This window comes from Saccopteryx bilineata, chromosome 4, assembly GCF_036850765.1.
Source record: "Saccopteryx bilineata isolate mSacBil1 chromosome 4, mSacBil1_pri_phased_curated, whole genome shotgun sequence".
Classification (NCBI taxonomy): Eukaryota; Metazoa; Chordata; class Mammalia; order Chiroptera; family Emballonuridae; genus Saccopteryx; species Saccopteryx bilineata.
In genome coordinates this window covers 62,704,253-62,726,101 of record NC_089493.1, presented here as the reverse complement: position 1 = coordinate 62,726,101, position 21,849 = coordinate 62,704,253, and the positions used below count along the sequence as shown (strand labels likewise).

At 45.9% G+C, this 21,849-nt stretch overlaps 1 protein-coding gene and 1 pseudogene across 4 annotated transcripts in view; one reads left to right on the top strand and one right to left on the bottom strand.

Annotated features, from left to right (window-relative positions):
- The first annotated feature begins 327 nt into the window (after positions 1-327).
- CGNL1 (cingulin like 1) overlaps positions 328-21,849 on the top strand; it is a 182,321-nt gene continuing 160,799 nt past the window's right edge. For 3 of the 4 annotated variants that reach the window (XM_066276112.1, XM_066276114.1, XM_066276109.1), the window contains exon 1: positions 328-474. The gene's annotated coding sequence lies outside the window, so the exon portion shown is untranslated. Of the gene's footprint in view, positions 475-517; positions 667-21,849 lie in introns of those variants that run through there. The other variant, XM_066276110.1, reaches the window with a different exon arrangement.
- Positions 1,526-19,868, bottom strand: LOC136335442 (small ribosomal subunit protein eS8-like; annotated as a pseudogene).

The window sequence follows — 21,849 nt, the reverse complement described above, 5'->3', positions numbered from 1 at the left end:
GGGTAGGTAGGTGGAAGGTATTCCGATCTGGGGAAAGGTGAGGACAAAGCGTGCTGGAGAGGAGTGTGAGGCTTGAATGAGGGGGGGGGGGAGAGGCGCTGGCCAGGGGCGGAGGGAGGGCGCGAGCGGGCCAACCCGGGTGGGGCCGGTGGAGGGGTGCCTGGGGAAATGTGTCCGAGGGGCGGGTGGCAGTGACGGGAAGTGGCTGCCAAGGGAGGGCCGGGCAGGAGCGGGTGGGGCGGTCTGCTGGAGAAGGGGCGTCGGGGCGCTGAACTACCTCTGCTTCGGCCGCAAGGCCGGCGGCCACGGGGGCAGGTCTGGCCCCTGCCCGGCCCCCGGCCCCTCCTTCCCGGGGGCGGGCGGCGGGGGGGGCGTGGCTCGGGCTGGCCGGGCCTCCTGGTGGCGCCGCGGACAGTGCACTCGGCCCGGCTCTGCTGGCTGCGGCGGGAGCGGGACCTGGAGACCCCGGCGGCGGTAAGTGAGCCGGGCGCGGAGACGGGCCGGGTGTGTGCGCTGACCTGGCCCCGGGGAGCCGAGATGTCTCCGAGGGCGGCGGGACCTGGAGAGGCTCGGGCTCTGCCAGGTGCGCCGCGCTCAGCCCGCGCGTCCGGCCTTGGAGCACCGCGCAGTGCCTGCTGCCCCGCGCGCGGTTCCTGCGGCTGGAAGGTGCGCTGCTGGCGCGCGCCCGCCGCGCTCTGCCGGGGGACGGGCGAAACATATGGTGGGGATTCCAGGGACCCCCGCAACGGGGCCGGGGAGAGGGTCTCAGGATTTCCTTTTAGTGAAGAGGGCCTGGCAGCCTTCGCACCCCTACTTTGACTCTCGGGGTGAATGACAGCCAGGAGGGAGCCACGGTTCCCCTGGGACCCAAACGGAGCACCTCAGCCCCTGTCCTACCCTGTTTTATTTAATTTCCCGGCGTGCTCGTCCAGACCATCCCTTAAAAAGGGCTTGTGGCCGCCCCTCCCTCGCCTTCCGAGTCCCGGCAAGTCGACCCTGAACGCCCCCGCCTCAGTTACAGCACATATCCTAGCTTTCCAAGGGACTTTTGCACGTTGCATCACTGTTTGGCCTGTAGGCAGGTGCTTGGCTGTCATGTTGGATGGAGTTAGTTACACAGGATCTTATTAAAACTTTGTATATTTACTATGTGTGTATTTCCTCACCTCAAGGATGCAGCACCTTTCCAGCTCTGCTCAGACAGGTTGGGAATGATTTGGGGGCACTGGCTCTCAAATTTGGCTGAACATATAGTGAGTGAGTTTGTACGGATACAGATGGCTAGATCCCCACCTGATTCAGATCTTGATTCATGTGGGCTGGGTGCAGCCTGGGCAATGGAATATAAAAAGCTGGTGATTGTAAAGCCCCGCCACATTGGAGAAGCTCGGCTCTGGGGAAGCTTGATCCCACAGCCACTTTTTGAACTACTAAAGGTTAACCTTAATACAGAACTCCTCTCAGGCACTATTTCCCCCCCCCCCTTACTTTTCCTTCAGACTTGCTCACTGAAAACACATCCTGCTCAGGCACTCTTGGCACTGTGATCCACCTGAACAGCCTCTGATGGTTGGTGCATTCCAACTTTAGACTGCAGATGGTGCTTTTTTCCTGGAGTTCCCTTTGTTTCTACCTCTCCACTTACAGTAAATATTGCCTGGGCACTTTCTGCCAAGGAGGTGGCAGTATAGGAATTGAAGCCATGATGTCCTTGGCAAGGGTCAAGGTTATCATGCGGGGTTGCCTTATTCAGAGGAAACTAAGTAATAGTTTGACTTGGCCTATTTGGAAAGTATTTCAGATTAAAAGGAGGAAAAAGACTTTAGGACTCCATCAGCTTTTGGAGACCCTCGGCCCCAGAGAATGATTTTGCATAGATGTGGGGAATTTTCCTTCAAGAAAGCAAGCTAACAAGGTTCCTGAGGTTTATATTGTGTTAATGTGTGTGCATCTGTGGTTAAGCTTTATTCTCACTGTGTGATTAAGCCCAGCAGATGTAACATAGTATACAGGGTGGGGCAAAAGTAGGTTTACAGTTGTTCGTATGGGAAATAATATAATAATAAATAAGAATAAACTCGGTGGTTTGTGTACTCACAACGGTAAATCTAGCCTTGCCCCACCCTATATATTTCTTATTGATAGAATAATATTTGAATTGGAGAATTAATGCTTTATAGTAGTACGGCACATCTGAGGTGAGACTTTAGCCACTTGTCAAATGATCTTTTTTTAAAAAAATTATCAATATTTACTAATTTTAATTTTTTTTTAAGAGAGAGAGTAAGGAGGGAAAGAGAGAGAGGAACATCGATCCATTGTTTTATTGTTCCACCTATTTATGCATTCATTGGTTGATTCTTGTGTGGGCCCTGACTGACTGGGGATGAACTCACAACAGTGGAGCATTGGAACAATGCTCCAACCAACTGAGCAACTTGGTCAGGATGTCAGATGACCTTAAAAATAATAGAGTGGCCTTGGCCAGTGGCTCAGTGGTTAGAGTGTCAGCCTGGCATATGGATGTCCTGGGTTTGATTCCTGGTCAGGGCACACAGGAGAAGCAAACATCTGCTTCTCTCTACCTCCTTTTGCCCTTTCTCTTCCTCTTCTCCTCCTGCAACCAGTGGCTTGGTTGGTTTGAGTGTTGGCCCCGGACACTGAGGATGGCTCAGCTGGTCTGAGCAGGTCAGCCTCAGTTGCTAAAAATAGCTAGGTACTTGAGCATCGGCCCCAAATGGAGCATCTCCCCTCCTCTCACCTAAAAAGAGAAAGAAAGAAAGAAAGAAAAAAATAGGGTAATAAGACTAAGAAAAAGTTGAATATGTGTATGCATTGATTATACATGTATAATAAACAATATGTGAAATATATAATATATATACTGAATTTGATCATATGTATTTTATTAAGGAAGTGTGTTTTCAGAGTCAGTGTTATTGTTGTGACAGTCTCTTGGGATCTTGGTTAATTTTCTGTTATACCTAACTTGATGTTTGTATTAGATTCCCACCTCGGTCTACGGCCATACCACCCTGAACGCGCCCGATCTCGGAAGCTAAGCAGGGTCGGGCCTGGTTAGTACTTGGATGGGAGATTCCCACCTGGATATTGCTAGCTGGCCACAAACCAGTGGATTTAATTTTTGCTTGGGTGCTAGCCCTGTGTTGCAACAGAATGCCCTCCAGAGGGGAAGGACTGTTTGTGTCATTTCTAGCATCTAACATGAATCAAAAGAACATTGATTTTGAAAAATTAAAATTATGGAGTTTTGCCCCAGGTTGGTTTGTTTTTTCTTTTTCCCATCTTTTACCATTATGCCCTGCGCCTATGGCTGTATCTAATTGTTGGAAGTGGGGCCACTGGAGGAGTGCTCTTAATTGTCTTGGCTCGAGATTGGAGGTTATGTGGAGTGCATGGCCTCACAGGGTGGCCCCTGGCCCAAATCCTTAACCTTTGGGGAACAAGACCATATGGAAAGTGTTTTCCTATTGTTCGGCTCCTTTCTTCCTTCTTTCCTTCCTCCCTCCCTCTCTCCCTCCTTTCTTTCCTTTCTCGCTACCTTTCTCTTTCTCTTTAATTTTTTTTTTTGGACCACACCAACAAAATGAAGCCATGTTATTGAACAGTTTATTAATTTGCTAGTCTTGTCTCCATTTGGAGGGGACATGTTTATTTGAGGATGCTGTTGAACTCTTGGTCTCTGAAAAGTTGCACCCGAACAGCAATAGTTACACTGTGAATATAATAGTATATTTTGGAAAAAAGAAAGAAAAAGTGTATGTAAATATGGATCTGAAAAGATTTATTGAAACATTTCTCGCTTCAGGGTAGCAGCTCTAATATTTTAAAGTGATTAGAAGAACATAAATGAAGAAGAAAGAGTCGTAAGAGGCTTCTTCATTTAGAGAAAAGGGTGTACAGCACTCAGAAGAGTGATCTTTGATTCATGTTAAGAAGAGACTGTTCTATTGGCTTCCTTTATTTCTTCAAGTAGGGCCAGTGAGTGTGGTACCAATGGGGTGGGGGGGTGGTCCAAAAAATTTAATGGCTTCCTTAACTCCCTTTCCCTCGGAAATCCACTTCTTTAAGAGATGCTATTGACGTTTTTTAAAAAACACACCTGATTTTATACTTTTCCTTTCTTTTCCTCTTCTGACCCTGGCAGTAAAGGGCATTGAAATGGCTAGAGATTGGCATCACAGGAGAAAAACAAAGTTCGAGAGAAATTGAAAATTGAGTAATTTGCTCTGAATGACCAAGCGCTTACTTGATTCTGTCATGTGACATTGCTGTTATCAAGAAACAAGTTATGACATGAAAACTCTAAAAATGGAAAAGGAAAGAAAAAGGATTTGATGGAAATAGCAGCAAGGTCTACTGGCTTTCTCATAGCGTAAGCTTATTGGAGTTTTCAGTCAAAAGCCACAGAACAACCCCCATTATCTTCTTCATGTATTGTTCTCCATCCCCCACACCACTACCCCTGGGCGAGAGAGTGCTTCATTTTAAATTCACCAAGTGGTGTTGTTTTATTTTTTTATTCACTCATTTAGCAAATTCTTTCAAAGTCCCCACCCCTGGCAAAGCTCTGTATTCCTTCAGGAATTCTTGGTAAATAGTGTATAGTCCCTGACTTCCAGAGCTTGCAGTCAGGTGGGTTATAGTAGTTGGGATCTCTCAGAATCAAGATGAGCATAGAAAACTGTGAGGGTAGCTAGATACTATCTGGCTAGTCTCACCTGGATAGATACCTACTCAATTCATTGGCACAAAAAAAGCTTCGCTCCAGTTTAAATTAGAATTTATTTTAAAACATCACTTTAGTTGTTCATTGATTGCTTCTCAAGTGTGCCTTGACTGGGGGGCTCCAGCTGAGCCAGTGACTTCTTTCTCAAGCCAGCGACTTCGGGGCTCAAACCAGTGACTCTAGGATTATGTTGGTGATCCTGTGCTCAAGCCGGCAACCCTGTGCTCAAGCTGGTGAGCCTGTGCTCAAACTGGTGACTTTGGGGTTTTGAACCTGGGTACTCAGCGTCCTAGGTCAACGCTTTATTCACTGTGCCACCACTGGTCAGGTTCTACATTAAGTTTTTTTTTTTGTGTGTGTGATAGAGACAGAGGGACAGATAGGCAGGAAGGGAGAGAGATGAGAAGCATCAGTTCTTTGTTGTGGCACCTTAGTTGTTCATTGATTGATTTCTCATATGTGCCTTGACCAAGGGGGCTACAGCGGACAGAGTGACCCCTTGCTCAAGCCAGCGACCTTGGGCTCAAGCTGGTGAGCGTTGCTCAAACCAGATGAGCCCGCACTCAAGCTGGTGACCTTGGAGAACCTGGGTCCTCCACATCCCAGTCCTACGCTCTATCCACTGTGCCACCGCTTGGTCAGGCTCTAGGTTAAGTTTTAAAGGACTGATTTCAGATACTTTTCTGACAGGAGGGGGAAGGGTAAGAGAAGTGAGAAGCGAAGAAAGAGGAGGCCAGATTCAGGCAGATGCATTTTGCTCAAGAGGTATGTACTTAACCAAGTTGTGCAAGGGTAGATCACTTGGGGCTGGGAAGCGGGTGGAGGATGGCTGGATCTATTTTTGGCAAATAGTAACTGGCAAAGTAAGCTTAGTTAGCAGTGGCTGCCTCTGCGACGGAGCCCTGAGGACAGAACAAAGCACCATGTTAAAGCAGAGCTATGATACTTTTTATTTTTTTAAATTTTATTTATTTATTTATTTAGAGAAACATTGATTTGTCGTTCTACTTATACAGTACATACCGTCATTGGTTGAACCCTGTATATGCCCTGACTTGGGATTGAACCAGCAACCTTGGCATGTCGGGACAACGCTCTAACCCGACTGCGCTACCTGGCCGGGGTAGCTGTGGTACTTTTTAGAGCAGGTGGTTTGGATTATGTTTATGACTCCATCCAGTGTGCAGACATTGATTCTCTAGTCTAAATGTTGTCATTTTAGCTCAAGTTTCCTTGGACAGACTGAAAACTGAACTTCACACTGTTTTTCCTTTGGGACGGTGATTTCCAAATAGCTGACCCACAGGGCTAATAACCCCAGGGTTAGATGAGTCGTTACCATTTGTTTATTGACTGCTTTTCAAGTGCCAGGTTGTGTGCTCGGCACTTGTCTTCCATTCTCTGAATCAGTGTTTCTGAGAAGCAGGTGGCAGTGGACTCGCTTTACAGATGAGGAAACTGAGGCCCAGAGAGGAGCTGAAATGTTGTAGTTGCTCACAGAGCTCAGAAGTGGCAGAGTTGAGGGTTGAGAGTGCTTGGGTCTGTCTAATAAAAAGCTAAGTTCTGCCTGACCAGACGGTGGCACAGTGGATAGAGCATTGTCCTGGGATGCTGAGGACCTAGGTTCGAAACCCTGATGTTGCTGGTTTGAGCACGGGCTCACCAGCTTGAGAGCAGGGTAGCTGGCTTGAGTGTGGGATCATAAACATGACCCTGTGGTCGCTGGCTTGAGCCCCAAGGTCGCTGGCTTGAGCAGGGGGTCACTCCCTCAGCTGGAGACCCTAGCTTAAGGCACGTATAAGAAAGTAATCAATGAACAACTAAGGTGCCACAATGAAGAAATGATGCTTCTCATCTACTCCCTTCCTGTCTGTCTGTCCTTCCCCCCTTAAAAAAATAAAAATATAAAACAAATAAAAAATGAAAAGTTGTTTCCACCGCTCCTTGTTCCTCTTAAGCAGAATTAAGAAATGAATTTTCATTGCCTTGTTGTCCTGACCTCACAGTCCTTAGGTTTGGGTTGACTTGATGTTTTCCTCTACCAGAGGATGTTTAATATTAGACTGAAAATCACTGTGGGCTTGTCATCCCAAGGAACATTTTATAAAATCCTACTTTCTGGTTTTTTGGTTTTTTTTTTTGTATTTTTCTGAAGCTGGAAACGGGGAGAGATAGTCAGATAGACTCCCGCATGTGCCCGACCGGGATCCAGCCAGCACGCCCACCAGGGGCGACGCTCTGCCTACCAGAGGGCGATGCTCTGCCCCTCCGGGGCGTCGCTCTGCTGAGACCAGAGCCACTCTAGCACCTGGGGCAGAGGCCAAGGAGCCATCCCCAGCGCCCGGGCCATCTTTTGCTCCAATGGAGCCTTGGCTGCGGGAGGGGAAGAGAGAGACAGAGAGGAAGGAGGGGGGGGTGGAGAATCAAATGGGCGCTTCTCCTATGTGCCCTGGTCAGGAATCGAACCCGGGTCCCCCGCACGCCAGGCCGACGCTCTACCGCTGAGCCAACCGGCCAGGTCCGGTTTTTTTTTAATGTACAAGATAGATCAGACTGTTCAGAAAGGCTCTGAATGGATCCCAAATCCTAGGAGATAACATACAGTATCTTCATATTTCTTCAAGTTCTGCAAACCTCTGAATTTCTGTAGGTAATTGGTTGTTGGGGAAGTGATTAAAAACAAAATTGAATGTTAAACATTGTGGAGCAAAACCAAGCTGTGCATGTTCGATTCCTATTTATGTGGTACTTGAGTTGAAACCAAAATGTTGCTGCATAGTAATTACCTCAAGCTCTTAAAATTACAGGTAGGAAGGGCTTAGAGGCCGAATGGAGCATTAATTACTAAGGATGAGTTTCAGACCGGGTTACTGAATGCGTGTTCATTATTCTGATGGGCTACAGCTCTTCTGAGAAGGATCAGCCCCAGGGAACATTTCCCTGGCACTCAGGGGAGGGTCCTTGTGGACTTTGAGTGTTTGGGATTAGAGCACAGGTCCTTGTCAGGCATGTGGACTCTTTCTGCCAGTCTTTGTTTGTAGGGTGGAGTTTATTCCCAGCCACCCAATCACAGGGATCTCTGTTTGCTTAGGTAGAGTCCATAATGGTTCAGGCTGTTGTTGCTTTGTAGTTTTTATTATTATTTTTTTAGGTCTATAAAGGCCCTTTATTAATAATAATCTTTTACTGTTGCTTATTGCTTTGCTAGAGGACTGAGGCAAGGTGACCAAGACTTTCTAGTTTGACTTCAGTAATTTTCTTGGTTTTTACACCTGATTTCCCCTGCCTTTCTATCCTTGTAGTTTTTAGCATTTGAAACAGGCACTCTGTTCTTCCTTGAAAATTTGGAGTCCATTCAGGGAAGAGGACTTACTGTGACCGCGACTCCTCCCAGGGACCCTGTGCTCCTGTGACATGGCACTGGTGTCAGTCTCAGTTTCCAGGTGGGGGTCTTGGTGAGGTTTGGAGTCCATAGTAAGCGGGAGTTTGGAAATTCCAGCGCAGACCTTCAGACTCTAGTTAGCTGCCCTCTTTTGATTTTATGACAAAGGAAAAAGAAATGGCCCCCTCTTCAAAGTCACGAAGAGGTTCTAGTATATCTTATGAACTACTCTATATTGTTGAGCTTCGTTGTAGCTGTATCAATAGTTTATGTTTTTTAAATTTGATTCTTCACCATTTTTGCCTATGTGGTTTTTATTCTCCTTATTAAGAACAGTGACTTACTCTGCATTGCACAGCAGCAGCTGAAAAGTTGATTACTTTCTCCCCTTGCCCTAATCAAATACCAAAACCCCGGAAAGTTTACTGAGAGTGGTGATTACAGTGGAAGCTTTACGAGTTGGAGAGGAACTGATAGAGAAAGAATGAAAGGAGAGATAACAGAGAATAGTTTGCAAAGGGACTGCAGGGTAGAGTTTACCAAATTTAAGATTTATTTACTCGTGAGTTTCAGGTTTGGGGCTTGAGCACCTTTGTTCCAGTCAAGCTAAATCAGCTCAGCTCTGTCTGTACTGCCCTGAGCCACCTGCAAGCGGTTGTTTTTTTTTTTTTTTTTTTTGGTGGGGGAGAAAGGGGATGGGTAGGTAGTGGGGGTTGGGTATAGGATGGGAGAGAGGAAGTAGAGGGGTGCGTGCAGGAGGATGGGATTAGAGCCATTGCTTACCTGGTTCTTCATGTCTGGTCTGCTCAGGGCATGACCACCTGGCACTACCTGCCCTGAGTCCAGCTTTCTGGGTGTGAGGCAGCTGAGTGGGGTACAAAACAGAAAGCAGGTCACGAATCTTCCAGGGCACGCACTTCTAACTCTGTCTGAGAGCTTTTAACCTAGCAATTCTGTGGGGTTGGTGCTGTCGTGAACCCACTTTATGTGTGAGCGAAACAAGGCCATGAGAAATTGGGTAACTTGTCAAAGTTGTGCAGCTTTCCAAATGGTAGGACCTAAGGTTCAGACTTGTCTGGCTCTGAGTTGTGCTGTTGACGGCTTAGATGGCCTCTTTGTACCCAGAGCTCTGGTGCTGCCCTGGCTCTTCATCCATTCTCTCAATTTACCCACTATTTCATTTCTCTTTTTCTTTCTTTTTTAAGTGAGAAGTGGGGAGATAGACAGACTCCCGCAGGCACCCCGACTGGGATGCACCCAGCAACCTCTGTCTGGGGCCAGTGCTCGGACTTCTTGAGCTATCCTCCGTGACAGGGCGGACGCTTGAACCAGTTGAGCCACTGGCTGTGAGAGGGGAGGAGGGAGAAAAGGGGGAGAGAGAAGTAGCTGGTTGCTTCTCCTGTGTGCCCTGACCGGGAATCAAACCTGGGATGTCCATAAATAGGTCCAGCACTCTATCCACTGAACCAACTGGCCAGGGCCCACTATTTCATTTCTTCCACAAATTATTGACTGCTCATCTGTGCCTTTATCTCAGCAATTAGAAGACCATCAGTTCCCTTTGCTACACGTCTGAACTCCCACAAATATATGAACCTAGAAGGAGGACGATCTCCCCACTGATCTTGTATCCCTGTGTCTAGCAGAAAATAGGTGCTCAACAAAGTTTCGTGGAAGGAAGGATGGAAGTCAGCCGGCGTTTTGAAATTTGACATCTTTGCGTTTGGTCTCTCTGTCTCTCTTTGGCAGCCACAGTGATTTCTAAACAGAAAAACAGATGAGGGCTAAGAAGGCTAAGAGTGAGGGGGGAATGTTTCACAAAAACAATCAGAGAAAATTCTTGATAAAAACATGTTTTCAAAAGTGTACCGTAATTTCAAGCTCTCATGGCCAGTGTGTGTTTGTGCTTAAAACATCTATTATTTGAAGGTCATGCCGACCCCCAGCCTGCAGGTTATTGTGAGAAAAGGAGTCCTTTCAGACTTCCTGGTATTCTTGAGACTGTTCTTGTCAGCAGAGCATGTTTTCTTTGGAGTTAAGGACCAAACATTGGAGGCTTCAAGCCCACCTGCCATCCATTTTCCTAGGGCCAGGTGTGGTTTAACATTGAAATACAGGAGCTGGTAGAAACCAGTCGTTCTTTCTTGTGTTCTCATTCTTTCTTCACACCATAGAGTAATAGCGTTGGGGTCTCACCTGTTTGGATTGGAGGCCCCACATTTGCCCATCACTAGAGCGTGGTGGTTTGGGCAAGTCCCTCTTCCGTTTCAGATTTGTCATCTGTAAAATGGGAATGTAGTGCTTATCTCATCGAGTTACTGGGGCCACATCTCTTTGACGTAGGATAGAGGCTCTCAAACAAAGGTTGCAGTGGGGCAATGTCTGGAGACATTCTTGGTTGTCATGACTGTGGGTAGTGGTGACTGCTGGCATCTAGTTGGTAGCGGCCAGGGCTGCTGCTTACTTACAGTGTACTGGACAGCCCCACAATGATGATCTAGGCCTCGCTGTCAGTGGTGCTGAGGCCAAGAGCCCTGGTGAGGCGGGACCTGGAGTAGTGGTGGTTGTTTTTAGCATCTGTCATCTAACCAAGCTGTAGGCTAGTGACAAAGGGCCCTTCTTTCTTTACTAGAGTGGGAGATGGAATTTAACTTTTTAAAACATATTTTCAAAAACTTTTATTCATTTGAGAGAGAGAGAGAGAAGGAGGGAGGAGCAGGAAGCATCAACTCTCATGTGTGCCTTGACTGGGCAAGCTCTACGTTTCAAACTGGTCATCTCAGCGTTCCAGGTTGAGGCTCTATCCACTCTGCCACCACAGGTCAGGCGGGCCTGGAATTTAACTTTTTATTGATTCTTCTGGGTTACCCCACAGAAGCCCCTGATATAAAGGAAGAGCTACTTTCCTCTCCATGGAGTGCACCTTAACTTCATTTGTAATTGCTTGCATCTATTTACATATAAATAACTTAATTTACATGTAAATTATATACTAAAGAAACATCACAGAGGGTAGTTAAACCTGGCAGATTGCAGAGTTGGGCCTAGAGTAGAAAGAAGCCAGACTCCTGCACTGGCCTGTGGCCTGTGGCTGGTTACAGACTGTGTGAAGCTTGCTTTTCTCCTAGGAGGTAAAAGGACAGGCATGTTGTTCCCAGGACAAATACATTAAAGCCACACATGTGAAGTGACCTCTATAGACGTGAAGATAGCTAAGCACATGTGATTCCTAAGGTGTGCCTTTTTTTTTAATTTTTATTTTATTTATTCATTTTAGAAAGGAGAGAGAGAGAAAGAGAGAGAGAGAGAGAGAGAGAGAGAGGAGACAGAGAGAGAGAAGGAGGAGGAAAGGGGGAGGAGCAGGAAGCATCAACTCCCATATGTGCCTTGACCAGGCAAGCCCAGGGTTTCAAACCGGCGACCTCAGCATTTCCAGGTCGACACTTTATCCACTGCGCCACCACAGGTCAGGCCAAGGTGTGCCTTTTGAACGTGTGTTTAGAGAAGCCCATTCATAAGTGACTAAGCACTAAGTACCACTGGAAAAGGATTAGTGCTCAACAGCCGGAGGATATCTGTGTTGTGGGCAAAGTGGTAAACTAGGCTCAGAAAACATTTTTGCAGAAGAGCTTGTGATTTGGAGGCAGTGTGGGTGTAAGCTCCCTGGTCCCCCTGTCTCCCTTCCTCCTTTGGCTTTTCCCTTGTTTGTGTGTGACCCTGGGCAAGCTCCTTGACCTCCTTGCACCTTGGTTTTCTCTAATGGTAGCACCACCTACCTGAGGACAGGTGTAGGAGCAGTGACAGGTTCTTGAGAAGTACATGGTGCAGATGGGAAGCTTAGCTTAATCAAGGAGTTGCTATTAGTAAAATAATATTCTTTATTACTTTGGCCTATAACTATGTATATTTTTACTCAGGTAAGGAAGGATTGTTTCTGTGTTAGAAGCTGATAATAGATTTTTCTGGAGTTCTTGGTATCATTTTTTTTTTCATTGTGGTTCCAGTATATGTGACATAAAGTTGATTAGTTTAATCAATTTAAAGTGTGCGGTATGCCCTGGCCAGATAGCTCATGTGGTGGGAGCATCGTCCCAAAGTGCGGAGGTTGTCAGTTCGGTCCCCGATCAGGGCACATGCAGGAGCTGATCAGTGTTCCTGTGTTTCTCTCCTGCTTCTCTCACTAAAATCAATAAATAAAAATTAAAAAAAATAGTGTGCAGTTTAGTGATATTAAGTACTTTCACAGCATTGTGTGACCGTTACCACTATTTAATTCCAAACCTCTCCATCACCCGAAGGGAAGGCTGTACCCACTGACAGTCACTGCACAGCCTTCCTCCCCGGGCCCCGGCCGCCACTAGTCCACGTTCTGTGTTCTGTCTCAGTGCAGTTGACTGTTCTGGATATTTTATATAAAATGGAATCATACAATATGTGGCCCTTTTGTATGGCTTCTCTCACTTAGTATGTTTTCCAGATTCACTCTGTATATAGCAAGTTTCAGCACCGTTCATTTTTCCCTGGTGTCTTTGTAGAGCGACCCAAGCCTTGGTTTCGTCTGGCCTGTTCTCTCATATTATACCTTGTTTTCAAGTTTTAAAATGTCTTTTTTTATTGCGGTCTTTTTTGACCAGCTTTATCTCTCCACCCTTTTCCAATCTAGCGATTCTAATGACCCTTGAAATGAATATTGGGAGTGAAGCTCTCAGCCAGGTTCTTGGTGCTGTGGGGGAGAAGGTCTCTTTAGGTATTTTGTTTCTGCTGAAGAATTAGCAGGAGGATCACATGCAGAGACCTTGAGACTTGCTTCATCTCCCCCAGCGTGGCACAGTTTTAAAAACAAGTGTCTGGAAAATACCCACCAGGCCTTTTTTATTTCTTGGTTTAAAAGCTTTCCGCGATGAGAAATGGCCCTCAATTAAGTTGTTTAATAAAAACCTCCCTCCGTTTTAAAGCATTCTTGGGAAGTGTTTACATTTAACGCCACTGCGGGTTTCTAAATGAGGAGCTGTGGAGTGAGTGATCCTTAACCTGTGACTTTAATAAGATCCTTTGCTTTAGATTTTCAGATGAAGGCCTGGGCCAGATTTGTAGCTTATCATTGATCCAGACAATCTTGACTCTATCGTCCCTACCCCCCCCCCCCTGCCCCGCCCCAGCCACCACTAGTAGAAGACCCGGTCACAGCCTTCAGAAAGGCCTAAACCCGCAGAGAGATGTAAAACTAGCTATTTGGAGAGAGACTAGATTGAAAAAGGTGAAGTGCTCCCCTCAACACCCTCCGCACCCCAGTTCTGACTTTAGTAAGAGGGTTGAGAGCTTCAGGAAGAAGAGATTAAAGTGTTTAGGAGAGCAGCTTGGGGCTGCTGAGATTCTGGGTCCTTCTGGAGGGCGAGGCCTGAGCTTTCAGCCAGAATTTGGAACTTTCCTGTGCTCACGAGGCCGAGAGCTCTGATAGGTGCGGAGGCTGTATTTTTTGTTGTAATTTGGAGAGGTCATTAGGAGGCAGGATGTGGGCAGTTTAATGGGGCTTACTGAAGGACACTTCAGGATTTTTTTTTAATGCTTATTTAATTGATTTTACAGAGGTAAAGGGAGAGAAAGACAGGAACATTGATCTGTTTCTGTATGTGCCCTGATCGGGGATCGAACCGGCAACCTCTGTGCTTCGTGATGATGCTCTAACCAACTGAGTTATCTGGCCAGGGCTGAGGACACTTCAGGAGTTATTGTAGAAAAGCTGTATCTGGAAATAAAGGCTGCTCCAGGATGGGCTCCCTTTGTGCTGCTTTCCTGGGGACGTTTGTTGAGTGGCCCAGGACAGGAGGGCAGAGGAAGCCCAGAGTCCCTGGCAGGGCTGGGGTTTACGGAGAGGCTACAGGGCCTGGCTGTTAGCGGTCCGCGTCCTGCCTCTGAGAGGGCGGCAGTTACCCAGAACAGTTTCATGTTATATAAGTTAATATGTCCGAAGTACTTAGAACAAGGTCTGCCTGGGAAGGTGTGTGTCTTATTATTCTGACCCTTCACTTTTGTGAATTCCCAGCTGGAATCATTAGAAATGCTCCTCGTTTTCAGAGCTAATGCACCTCCGTACCCTGCAGACTTGGGAAAGGTGATATCATGGGGCCCTTAAAACAACATGACATGCTGATTGAGAAATCATGCCTGATGAATGTATTAACGTTCTCTGAGGGAGAAAATAAATGTGGGAAGAAGGGCAAACCAGCAGATATAATTTATTTTGACTTCTAAAGGACCTCCGCATAAACTTCATGCCAAAGGTTATTTAAGTGTATGAGTCTCCCACAACTTTGTGTGGAGGTGAGTGTAAGAAGGAATATGGCTGAAACCCATCTGCTGAATGGTCTCAAAAATTCTTTGTCTTTTTTAAAAAAACCTTCTAGTTCTTGTCTTTTTAAGTAAATATACTGCTCACAAAACTGAGGGGTTATTTTAAAATGAATATGAAGTGATAAAATATCCCCTAATTTTTGTGAGCAGTGTAGTACATTTGTAGAAGGAAGTCGATTCCACCATCAGATCACTTATATGCAGCGATGCTGAATTTCATCCCTTTCGTGATTTGACCCGGATGAAATGAGTAGAAGCTTTGTCGACCCAGACCCCTCCCCCACAATAGGATTTAGGAAGCCTGGAGTTCTGCTAGAATAAGAAGACACATGCAGGAGTTCGTGGCCTTGTAGTTTTCATCTTGCGCAGCTCCCTGTGGGCCTGCCATGGTGTCTTATGTGTAGAAGTGCTGTATACATGCTTCAGTGATGAGTAAATTACGATCTCTTTAAATAAGGCATGAATATTTTATTATTGTATGTTTATTAATGTGTCAGGCAAACTGAACTTTTTATTTGTTCCTATGATGTTTGTATTAGTTTTTGCTGTGTAATATTGCTGGGTAACAAACAATCCCAGGTCTCATTGCCTAACAACCACAAACATTTATTTTCCCACTGACCCATCTGTTGCTTGGGTGTGGTTTGGTTGATTTAGTGGACTACTGGCTTCTGTTTGGCTGCAGGTCTGTTCCCCAGGAGCTTATTCCAGGGCCCGGGTGAAGGGCAGCAGTAACCCAGGTCATGCTCATCTCGTGGCAGATCACAGGATCATAAGAGGGCAAAGCCTCTTAAGGCTTTGGCTCTAACTGCTATTCTGTTGCTTCTGCAGACATTCCATTGGCTGACACAAATCACATGGCCAACCTCAATATCAGTGAGGTAGGGAAGTATACTTGGGCTGTTCCGGTGGGATGCACTGTAAAGTCACATGGCAAAGAAGGTGGATATATAACCCCATTATTGAGTGAGGCCCTGGAAACAGTGTTTCAATAGACCACACTGGTGGAGAATGAAAGAGAAGAGAAGGAGGAAGTGTGGGCCAAACCAGCATTCTGGGAACTTGATAAGCCTAGGCCATCTGGGTGAAGAATCGTACACATCTTGCCCAGGCCCTGGCCTAGACCTCGGTAGGACTAGAAATTAGCCTGGCACACTCTGACTCTTGGCTGGTGGCATGTCCCTCCATATTCATTCACTGTCATGGTGGTCCTGGGGGTTCTGTTCATCAGTGGGAGGAGCAGAGTGATGGACTGTTTTTCTTCTGGTTAGTACTCGTGATTTGATGTGCTGCCCAATGTAGTGGCAGGTTGACAAGGAGAGGTAGCAGCGAGGGCCAAAGTATCCAGGGAGGTCAGGGGCTTGGCTTACCCTTTACACGGTCACCTCTTTGCATAGGTCTTTGGGAAGTCAGTCTAAATCCCACCTTTAATAGTCAGTGACAGTTTATCATCAGGGCCATCATGTACCCTGTCCCCATCTTTATAAGGACCCTGGGCCTTAGTTTCCAGAGCTCTTCTATTTTATTGGAAAAACAGACCTTGGGAAGTTAGGTGACTTCTCTTCAGTCACCCAACTCAGAGCCAAAGGAAGTAAGTCCTCAGCTCCTAGCCTAGGGCTTCTTTTTCCAGGCCTTTGTGCCTCAGCCCGGGCAGTGTCGTGACTGAAGGCATCACAGCATATCCCAGGCCTGTGGTGCTGGCGCCTCCTTTCCTGAAGGAGCGTGTTGAGCCTTTTGCCACAGTGTGTGCACAGTGTGAGCAGAATAGAACTTGTTACAGTGTGTCCTTTTCTTAGTGAAGAGCTGCCCAGGAAGAAAAGGCTCTGGCCGTTAAGTGAAGATGAAAAGGCGCTGAGCATAGATGGAGACTAACGCCCTGTGAGGCTGAGGATATGGGAGATGGATGTTGTTACACATGCTGTCCGTTGACCTTCTTTTTGGAAAGCAGTTTGGAAGTGGGGATATCTCACCTACAGGTAAACAAAACTCAATTAAAAGTGTTTCAATAATAAGGACATTTATTATCTCATGTAAACCAGAAGTCCAAAGTTAGGGCAGTTTTTGGGTTAATTAGTGGACAACTAAATGAATTTCCTCTTTGCCAGGCTCAGGGGTAGACATGAGTCTTCAAGCTTGTCTCATGGTTCCATTGTGGTTGTAGCTTCTCCAACCTGTACCCTTATGCTCAGTGATGTCCATCCAGAGGCAGGAAAACAGGCAAGCAGAGAAACTTCTACTATTAGTGACCTGCCAAAATTTCATGTCCTTTAGGCAAAAATGGGCCCAATGCCCACACCTAAACCAAATGACTGGCATGGGGACATTTGGCTTCTGCAGCTTGCTTAGATCAATCTTGGCCCTAGGTAGGACCCAGCCTTCCTGAAGCACATGGCCATTGGGAGGAGGGGACAGTCCTGGAGCTCTACTGGCCAGGGGAAAATGGGCAGTGGCTATATAGGTATTTGCTGGTGTTGGTCATGGTGTTATCTTTGAAAATTAAGAATGTACATGACTCCATCCGCCCATAGTTAGGGCAGTCATGTTATGAGTATACCTGTGCAAGTGTGCTGGCACACATACAAAGTTTTTTTTTTTTGTTTTTTTTTTTTTTTGTATTTTTCTGAAGCTGGAAACGGGGAGAGACAGTCAGACAGACTCGCGCATGGGCCCGACCGGGATCCACCCGGCACGCCCACCAGGGGCGACGCTCTGCCCACCAGGGGGCGATGCTCTGCCCCTCTGGGGCATCGCTCTGCTGAGACCAGAGCCACTCTAGCGCCTGGGGCAGAGGCCAAGGAGCCATCCCCAGCGCCCGGGCCATCTTTGCTCCAATGGAGCCTTGGCTGTGGGAGGGGAAGAGAGAGACAGAGAGGAAGGAGGGGGGGGTGGAGAAGCAAATGGGTGCTTCTCCTATGTGCCCTGGCCAGGAATCGAACCCGGGTCCCCCTCACACCAGGCCGACACTCTACCGCTGAGCCAACCGGCCAGGGCCACAAAGGTTTTTATTACAGCGTTATAATGGCAAAATGTTGGAAATAACCTAAATACCTCTTATAGGGAGTGCTTGAGTAAATTAAGGTATAAGCATATTATGAATTGGGCAAGTTTGAAAGTACTGATAAAAGATGAAAAATGAAATATATATATATATATTTAAGAATATAAAACACCTGCCTGACTAGGCATTGGCACAGTTGTTAGGGCGTCGGACTGGGATGTGGCGGACCCAGGTTCAAGACCCCAAGGTCACCAGCTTGAGCGCAGGCTCATCTGGTTTGAGCAAGGCTCACCAGATTGAGCCCAAGGTCGCTGGTTTGAACAAGGGGTTACTTTGTCTGCTGAAGGCCCTCAGTCAAGGCACATATGAGAGAACAATCAATGGACAACTCAGGAACCACAACGAAAAATTGATGTTTCTCATCTTTCTCTCTTCCTGTCTGTCCCTATCTATCCCTCTCTCTGACTCTCTCTGTCTCTCCCACAAAAAAAAAAAAAAAAGAAAAAAAGAATAAAAAAACACCTTTATTATGAGGGAAGCTAGGAAGAAGGAGGATTTCTTGCCTCTCTGGGCCTTGGTTTCCTCAGCTAGAAACCCAGTGCCTTGCTCTCTAACCCGTAGCCGTCTGCTCGGCCACACTGGCCTAGTCTTCAAGTGGTGCATGCAAGAAGCTTGCCCTGCTGGAGCCGCTCTGGAAGATGGCTGATTTTGGTGGCGTTTTTTTTTCCTTTTGTCATATTTCTGCTAAATTTTCCTTGATCATCTTTTGTTTAAAACCGTGGTGGCGAACCTATGACACGCGTGTCAGCTCTGACACGCATAGCCATTTTTGATGACACGTGGCCACATACCACAGAAGTATGGGGCCGCATGCCGAGAAGGATGTTTCATCCCTGGCTCCTGCACGGCCAGGTGCAGTAGAGAGGATAAAACATTTGCTGTGATGTACACATTTTATGCCGGAGGTCTGTAGGCCAAAACAACAGAACTCCAGCACAGAGCGTCTAGTTCTGGGACTTCCGGTTAGGCTGTTGGGGGATCTTTGACCTCACTTCCAGCCAGCGGAGCAGGGAGCAGTGGAATGCCGTGGGGGACGCATCTCTGGGGGCCCTGTGATCGCCATTACCAGCAACCACATAACCACAGCAACCATCATCCAATCTCCTGTTCTGGGGTGTCGTGGATTTCTAATTGACCATCATTACTGAGATAAGTGAGGGGGAGGCTGGGAGAGGTGAAGGCCTGTGCTATGGGTACCATTTCTTACCATTAGAAATAGCGGCAGCCATCTTAATTTACAGAAGATGCAACTTGCAGAATTTCAAGACAGCATCTGGGCTCAGGTGTTTGTCGACTTGAGGTCAAAACTTGAGAATCTGGAAAGGTGCCACTTGGAGAATCAAGAGGAGTGCCACTACGAACAGGAAATTTGGAGTGCCTGGAACCGATTACCAGACACTTTTAGCACCCTGAAAAATATAGCAATGGCTTTACTCACAATTTTTACCTCTATGTACTTTAGTGAGACCTTATTCTCAGAGTTAAATAATATCAAAACCAACAAAAGAAACAGATTGACAGATGAAGTTAGTAACGCTTGCTTGGGCTTGAAGTGTGCAAAATACCAACCTTCAATTGAAGATTTAGCTAATGAAATTCAGCAACAAAAAAGTCACTAATAGACAGGTTAGTTAAAGAATTCCCCCTCCCTCTCACTTATCTTAGTTCATGGCACAGCACACAAGTTAAATAATATCAAGACCAACAAAAGAAACCAACTGACAGATGAACAAAGAAGTCACTAAGCAGGTAAGTGAAATAATTAGTTTTTGGTTTATTAAATATAGTTATATATTACAATTATACATTTTTGTTATTTAAACTATAAATATCACAAAATTATGGGTTTTTTTCTTGAAGTGACACACCGCTGGAGTTATGCTTGGTTTTTTGGCGAATTTTAACACACCAAGCTCAAAAGATTGCCCATCACTGGTTTAAAATCTCCTCCTCCTCAGGGGTCTGCTTGGCCCCCTTCTCGCGGCCCAGGGGCAGTGCGTAGTGGGACTCATACCAGGTCCGCATGGTGTGCTATCCGTGAGCACGAGGCAGTTCTTTGCTAGAGTCTTGGTGCAGATCAGTTCGTTGTTGGATTCATTGTGGACACATCAGTGATTCTTGTTCTGTGCATACAACACTCCGAGCCTCAGAAGTGCCCACGCCCAGCTTCAAGGCTCGGCACTTCTTGTTGCCATCCTGCACACGGACTGTGTGCATGTGGCGGGGGCCAGTCTCAGTGTTGGCAGCAGGGCGCCCCAGCTCAGTTTTCCTTCTTCTCTTTCCCTGGTCTTGTGGTGCTTGTACCAGTTGTCCTGAGAGATGCCCATGGCTTGGTGTTGTCTGGAAAGAGATACTATTAAGGTTTGTTTGTTTTTTTTAAAACAAAGTATAAATCAATATTCTGAGATCTCATTTTTGTTTAAAAATTGCCTTAACTCTTAATTGCAAATACACATTTCTGAAAGCTGACCACCCAAGAAATGTGGTTATTTGGTCTGCAAGGATTGGTGGTTTGGTTGGGAAGGACATTTTCTTCTTCATTTCAGGCCCTTCTTGACCATTTGACTTTTATACAAATCATGTTATGTATTATCTTTATAATAAAAAGAAAACAATTGGTATTTCTTGTGTTGCCAGGGCTCAAGGAGAGGAAACTGGGCTCTGTGTACGTTATTAGATACATGGCTGTGAGGGGATGGGAATGCCACTTGGCTGTGTGATACCGGCTCGAGGCGAGACTGTGGAAGGGAAAAAGTCCAGGTGTGAAATGGCATTTCTTATCTTCCTGGTACGTGGGGTAGTCTTACATACAGTGCAGTCAAATGCATAGTTGAGGCTGTTTCAGTCAAGAGCCGAAGCAACTTTATAAAGTGCCAATACCCCACCACGCAGCTCAGGTCAGCAAGGAGGTAGATTCTGCTGGAAATTTGTTTTGCAAATAAAACATGTTTCCAACCTTTCCTTGAGCTCCTAGCATCTGATTCATTGCTAGGAATTCAACATCCATCTCATACCAAAGGCTACTTACTGTGCCATGTTCTGGATAATACAGCAGAACCAAGCTTTTATAGCTAAGGGTAAGAGCAAAGGCAGGAACCACCATCATGCATTAGCTGTGTTTGTATGTATGGCTCCAGTGCAGAGGTATGAGCAGTTATTCTTTTAAGCAAGATAAGGTTATATGATTCTTGGGCTAATCAGAAAATAGCCCTTAATTATGTCAATGATAATAGGGGAAAAACACAGTAATAGTTAGTAAGGATTTTTTATCTGATTTTTGGCCAGTGTTGGTAGATAATTATGAACATACCTACTCGTGAAATGGAAGAATTATATGTAGTAGTATTTTCAAGCATAATTCTCTTCCACATAGAAGAGCAAAGGCTTGTGAGTAGTAACAAGCCCTTTTATCAATATTAGAGAGGGTAGGAGGAAGGGGAAGTAGTAGGGTGCTACCCTTATGTTGTGATGATATTTTTCATAATTATTTGCTTGAGGGTTTTCTCTTTCTGAATTTGACTCTTGTAAATCAAAGAAAGCATGTTGTAACTGAGGTTTCTATTGAGTTGCTTTTATCTTTTATGCCCTTGGGTTTTAGCGTTTAATTCTTCTGTAATGGCTACCGGATGCCCACTCTATTCAGGCAATGATGATATCGTTAAGCTATGGTAAGATCATTTCCTTTGGAACAGAATGAAAAACTTTTTGTGCTCACAATTGGAGGAAAATATAAAATTTTAGTAGGCCTCCTCTGCCGCAGGTTGAAAAGATTCCATGTTTGAACACCGTCTGCTTTGTGGCTCAACGGTGCCATGGAAAGTTTCCAGCGTGTTTTTGAAATACAAAAAGCAAATATACCTTTTCACCGTTTGTTTTTGAAATTGTCCTTAGAAGTATTTGAAGGAAGAGTAATGGATCATTGGTACATTATGTTCTAGAGTGATTTTAATTACGTGTGTGGGTCTGAGAGAGAGAGAAAAGAAGAAGGAAAAGAGGAGGAGGAGAGAGGAAAGGAGGAAAGGTTTGTGCGTGCACATGTGTATACCTGTAAAACTAAATATTCCTGTTCACTTGACATAATCTTAGTACACATCCTCCTGTTTGTTTGTTTGTTTCTTTTTAGAGAGCGAGAGAGAGGAAAGGAGAGAGAGAGAAAAACATTGATTTGTTGTTTCACTTCTTTATGCATTCAGTTGATTCTTGTATGTGCCCTGACTGTGGAACGAACCATCAATGTTGGAGTATCAAGACAACACTCTAACCAACTGAATGACCAGGCCAGGGCCTCCTCTGGTTTTCAGCCTATCC